Source organism: Pseudophryne corroboree, chromosome 7, assembly GCF_028390025.1.
Source record: "Pseudophryne corroboree isolate aPseCor3 chromosome 7, aPseCor3.hap2, whole genome shotgun sequence".
NCBI classification, from domain to species: Eukaryota; Metazoa; Chordata; class Amphibia; order Anura; family Myobatrachidae; genus Pseudophryne; species Pseudophryne corroboree.
The window spans coordinates 197041751-197047824 of record NC_086450.1 but is presented as its reverse complement, the minus strand read 5'-3'; the positions used below and the strand labels follow the sequence as shown (position 1 = coordinate 197047824).

The 6074-nt window shown below is 39.9% G+C and overlaps 2 pseudogenes; one reads left to right on the top strand and one right to left on the bottom strand.

Annotated features, from left to right (window-relative positions):
* Window positions 1-3843: 3843 nt before the first annotated feature.
* LOC134947384 (5S ribosomal RNA) lies at window positions 3844-3963 on the bottom strand (annotated as a pseudogene).
* A 1136-nt stretch (window positions 3964-5099) lies between these two features.
* Window positions 5100-5219, top strand: LOC134947383 (5S ribosomal RNA; annotated as a pseudogene).
* Window positions 5220-6074: the final 855 nt, after the last annotated feature.

The window sequence follows — 6074 nt, the reverse complement described above, 5'->3', positions numbered from 1 at the left end:
TAACCATCTGTGCTGCAGCCTGGATATCACTAAAACCTGCACTGTTGGTGTGCCTTGAGGACCGTGGTTGGGAATGCCTGCTCTAGAGCCTTTGCTTTGACGGCTGCTTCTTCCACGATGGTAGCTGGGTATTCTTTGTTCTTGAATCTCTCTTTGTACTTCTCTATTTGGGTGTCACATTCTTCCTGGTTGCTGCAATTCCTCTTTATTCTATTAAATTGGGAAAAGGGGATGTTGTTTTTCCATTTCTTCAAGTGGTTACTTTTATAGTGCAGGTAACTGTTTATGTCAACCTGCTTGATGTAGTTCTTGGTTTCGACTCTTCCTTCCATCCCTGTTAAGATCACATCGAGGAATTCAATTGACTCTTTATTAAGTTTAGAAGTAAAAATTAGATTCATCTCGTTGGTACTTAGGAATTCCAGGAAGTTAAAAAAGCATTCTTCCGTACCGTCCCAAACAATTAAAATGTCGTCTATGTAACGACGATAAAAGACGATGTGGTTCTTAAAATCATGGTTACCATAGATAAAATTCATCTCCCAGCTACCCATAAAAAGATTAGCGAAACTCGGAGCAAAAATCGTGCCCATTGCAGTCCCACAGCGTTGTAAGTAAAAATGATCTAAAAACTTAAAATAATTGTGCTGAAGAATAAAATACATGACGTCACATATAAAATCTTTATGGATGGCTGTTAGTGAGGTGTCGGTTTCCATGAATTCTCTACACTCTGTTACACCTTTCTTGTGGTCTATACAAGTGTATAATGATTGCACATCTATTGTTGCCCAACTGTAGGTGTTTTTCCATTCAAAGTCTTTTAGGGAGTTCAACACAGCAGTAGTGTCCTTTAAATATGACGGCAGCTCTTTCACATAGGGTTTCAGGAAGACATCAACGTACTCTGATAAATTTGATGTGAGCGAGTCAATGCCCGCCACGATGGGTCTTCCGGGTGGATTGGTCAAGTTCTTATGGATTTTGGGCAAGAAATAAAAAATAGGGGTAGTGGGGTCTGATTTCATTAGAAATTGGAATTCTTCCTTTGTAATTATCTCAGTTCGTAGACCGTGTAATAGAAGTGTTCTTAGTTCTCCGACAAACACATCTTTGGGGTCACCAGACAGTTTAGTATATGAGACATCATCTCCCAATAGTCTCAGTGCTTCCTTGGTATATTTCTCACGGTCCATGATAACCAGGCCCCCCCCTTTATCAGCTTGTTTTATTACAATTGCCTTATTTTTCTGTAGCTTTTTTAAAGCCTCACTCTCCCGGTTGGTGATGTTCTTCTCTTTAATTTTCTCCAAGTTGGTCTCACATAAGTCCTTTTTAACCAGTTCATAAAAGATGCTTACATTACTCCCCTTTGACTCCAATGGATAAAATTTTGAGGTCGGTTTTAGACCTGATTTTGACTGATTTCCATAGTTGCTGATCACAGCATCCTCTTTCCTCAGAAAATGTCTTTTGAGTGTCAACTTTCTGATAAATTTGTTTAAGTCGATAAAGGTCTCAAATTTGTTGAGACCTCCCGTGGGTGCAAACGTTAGGCCTTTATTCAGTAAGGATATTTCTGGTTCCGACAGTTTGTGTTCTGATAAATTAAAAATTCCTTTGTCCTTTGTTTCTGTCACTAGAATGTTCTTTTTTTGTTCTCGTTCCCTCCTACTGCCCCGTTTTCCTCTTCTTCTATGTATCTTCTTTTGAGAGGTGAAGCATGGTGAACATCTTCCTTCGGGGGATTTCTTGTGGCTTCTTTTGGTCGTGTTCCTGTTCTTTGGGCTAAAAAAGTCTGATCACTTTTAGAGTTAAGTCTTTGTAGTGCTGTAAATCTATTCTGCATCCTTAGTGTTGGAGATGGTGTATTCATTTCTGGATTCCGTAGTGGTTTACCTTTAGTTGGTACGGTTTTCTAGTATTGTCTATTTGTTCGATTCACTTGTTGGTTCATGGTTCCAAACCTGCTCCAGTTTTTTATTTTTCCTTGTTCATAGTCCATCTTGTCCCTGAGAAATTTTTTCTCCTTATTCTTAGTGACCTCTTCTTCGATGTGTTCCATTTTTCTGTAGAGAACCTTTTCATTAATCTTGTAATCCTCTTTATCTTTGAAGGGTTCAAGTTCACTTTCTTTGCACTTGATGTTCTTCTCTAATTCTAAGAGGGAGTTCTTCTTCTCATCAATCAGCAATTTCATTAGGTCAATGGAACAATTGTGTAATGTTTTATCCCATTTTTCTAAAAAGGCTGCATCCAGGTTGCCGAATGTGGGTTGTTTTAGGAGTCTTAGCCCCCTTGGAATTCTATCAACTGAAAGATAATGCTCTAGGCCCTTTATATCCCACCATGTTTTTACTTCTTTGGTGAGGAGTCTTTCTATGCCCCAAAATAATTCATCTAGATCACCTGGTGGGGAGGGTTCACTAGATTGCTGTTTCTCATTAAATATTTTTTGGCACCAGTTTTGTCTCTTGGTTGCCCGATCTGAGTTTCTCCACATCCTAAAATGGGTTGTAGTGCACCAGGCAGCAAATAAAAATTAATACCAGAGAAATTAAAAAATAGGGGGAAGATTATTGCGCCACTTGTGTACAACACCAATAAACTTAGAACCACGTGTAGTTGAAATAAATGACACTCCCTAAGGGTTAATACAGGGCATCAGCTGTCCCCCAAAACACAGGGATGGTGGTTCCCTGAAGCAACGGAAAAAACACACACAGGGGGGTGGGGGATATAGCGACCAACGGTGTCTTAAATTAATTCAATAAAAGTGGATCTACAAGTATATAAAAACTGACCAGATCAAATAAATCTGAAAAATGGGAATTTATTTATACATTAAAACAGACAATGATTACACAACTATACTAAAAATTATTAAAATTTGAACAGCAAATCTTCTTAAAAAATAGGATAAAAACAATAAACACAATGCAATATAGTACCAGTTAAAATGTATGTTAAAATATGTAAAACAATTTTAACTTAACTTGGTATGAGGTCACTGCCAGGTAGCCCAACGCGTTTCGTCATTCAGACTTCATCAAGGGGTAAAGGCAGAGTGGCACTGAGCTTCTATTTATACCAGTACTAGTCTCATAGTAATTATGACATCACTTCCTGTTAATTAATCAAGGTATTGTAAAGTAGGTTAAAAACTTCTATTTACATATGTCCAGTGACCTTATTTTGTAGTGTATGTGTACATGATGTTGTATCAGTATTTGCACAGCAGGTTTGATGTTGGAGAGCTTAAAGAACTCTCTTGTAAAGGCGCCGGCGGATCTTTTCCGCCCCACTTCCGGTTTTCGTCCGTCGCGTCATTTCCGCCCCACTTCCGGTATGCGATTGCGCATGCGCCCGCGGCTGCAGACTTTTCTTTTAGAGACCAACAGTTCTGTGAATCTTACTCTCCGGGACTTCCTTGCGGCGGCCATCTTTATAAGGATTTGTTCCTATATAGTTTCACACGGCGGCCATGTTTGGGGAGTCCATAATCAGGGACATTTGTCTTAGTTCTCCAGTGTATTATGCATAAAAATAGATAGAAAAACGGGGATTAGTCAGTAATCAATTCAATGGTGACAGTAACATTAAATAAATCACTGTAAACTATATTACACACTGCTGAGTAATTAATAGTATCAGGATATATAGGTATATATAAAGTGCAGAGTGCAGAATTAAAGGTAAGGGTGGATATATGAATATATATATATATATATATATATAAAGTGCTAAGTGCAAAATTAAAGGTACTAATAAATTATTATTAAGATGCAGATAGTGTGAGTAATACTAAACTGACATGCTCATGTAGGCTATTTAACATCAGGTTGGTTACAGTACCTGATCTTCCCAGATGGTCTCCCTGGTCTGGTACTGATCAGGCCCGACACTGCTTCGCTTCCAAGATCGGACGAGATTGGGCCTTTCCAGTGTGGTCTGACTGTAATAATAACTTTTTACCGTACATGTGTCAAATTGAATATATCAATATAGCTGTGAAGTATTGAAGAATACAGTGCGGGAATGGTGTGGATGGGAATAGGGTAGGAGTAGGAGGGGTAGGGGGTACAGGGCCAAGGGGAGGGCGGAGGGGGTAGTGGGGTTAAGGGGTGTTGTGGGGGGGAATGGGGGGGGGGAGGGGGAAAGGTAGATATGGTGAAGATCCAACCGTGATGATCCACCGGCTATAACTTTCACAGGAACGGAGCGATTTCATAATAGTCATTGAATCCCTTCGGGTGGAGTGTTTGTAATTGAAAAATCCAATACATTTCTCTACGTGAGAGTTTATTGGCCAGGTCTTCAGGAAATCTAAAAATCTAAAAGATATCCTGGCCCCCAGTATGCTGCTCAAGAAAGTTGAAGAAGAATCAAGAATACCGAAATGCACTGGTTCCTTTAAATGTGGCCGATGCAACATCTGCAAGTACCTACACCCAGTAAGGAAAACATTCACGGACACAGAAAAGAAGGAGGTATACAAGATTAAGGACTTCATAAACTGCAATACACAATCTGTGATTTATTTATTAGAATGTGACTGCGGAAAACAATATGTGGGAAAAACAAAAAGACCGCTCAAAATGAGGATACAAGAACATGTACGCAATATAAAAAACAAAATGGAAAACCACGCAGTATCTAAACACTTCAACCTTGCACATAATTCCAATCCGGAGGCACTAACTTTTAAAGCGATTGAACTCGTGAAGCTGGGAGAAAGAGGTGGCGACCTGGCCAATAAACTCTCACGTAGAGAAATGTATTGGATTTTTCAGTTACAAACACTCCACCCGAAGGGATTCAATGACTATTATGAAATCGCTCCGTTCCTGTGAAAGTTATAGCCGGTGGATCATCACGGTTGGATCTTCACCATATCTACCTTTCCCCCTCCCCCCCCCCCATTCCCCCCCACAACACCCCCTAACCCCACTACCCCCTCCTCCCTCCCCTTGGCCCTGTACCCCCTACCCCTCCTACTCCTACCCTATTCCCATCCACACCATTCCCGCACTGTATTCTTCAATACTTCACAGCTATATTGATATATTAAATTTGACACATGTACGGTAAAAAGTTATTATTACAGTCAGACCACACTGGAAAGGCCCAATCTCGTCCGATCTTGGAAGCGAAGCAGTGTCGGGCCTGATCAGTACCAGACCAGGGAGACCATCTGGGAAGATCAGGTACTGTAACCAACCTGATGTTAAATAGCCTACATGAGCATGTCAGTTTAGTATTACTCACACTATCTGCATCTTAATAATAATTTATTAGTACCTTTAATTTTGCACTTAGCACTTTATATATATATATATATATATATATATATTCATATATCCACCCTTACCTTTAATTCTGCACTCTGCACTTTATATATACCTATATATCCTGATACTATTAATTACTCAGCAGTGTATAATATAGTTTACAGTGATTTATTTAATGTTACTGTCACCATTGAATTGATTACTGACTAATCCCCGTTTTTCTATCTATTTTTATGCATAATACACTGGAGAACTAAGACAAATGTCCCTGATTATGGACTCCCCAAACATGGCCGCCGTGTGAAACTATATAGGAACAAATCCTTATAAAGATGGCCGCCGCAAGGAAGTCCCGGAGAGTAAGATTCACAGAACTGTTGGTCTCTAAAAGAAAAGTCTGCAGCCGCGGGCGCATGCGCAATCGCATACCGGAAGTGGGGCGGAAATGACGCGACGGACGAAAACCGGAAGTGGGGCGGAAAAGATCCGCCGGCGCCTTTACAAGAGAGTTCTTTAAGCTCTCCAACATCAAACCTGCTGTGCAAATACTGATACAACATCATGTACACATACACTACAAAATAAGGTCACTGGACATATGTAAATAGAAGTTTTTAACCTACTTTACAATACCTTGATTAATTAACAGGAAGTGATGTCATAATTACTATGATACTAGTACTGGTATAAATAGAAGCTCAGTGCCACTCTGCCTTTACCCCTTGATGAAGTCTGAATGACGAAACGCGTTGGGCTACCTGGCAGTGACCTCATACCAAGTTA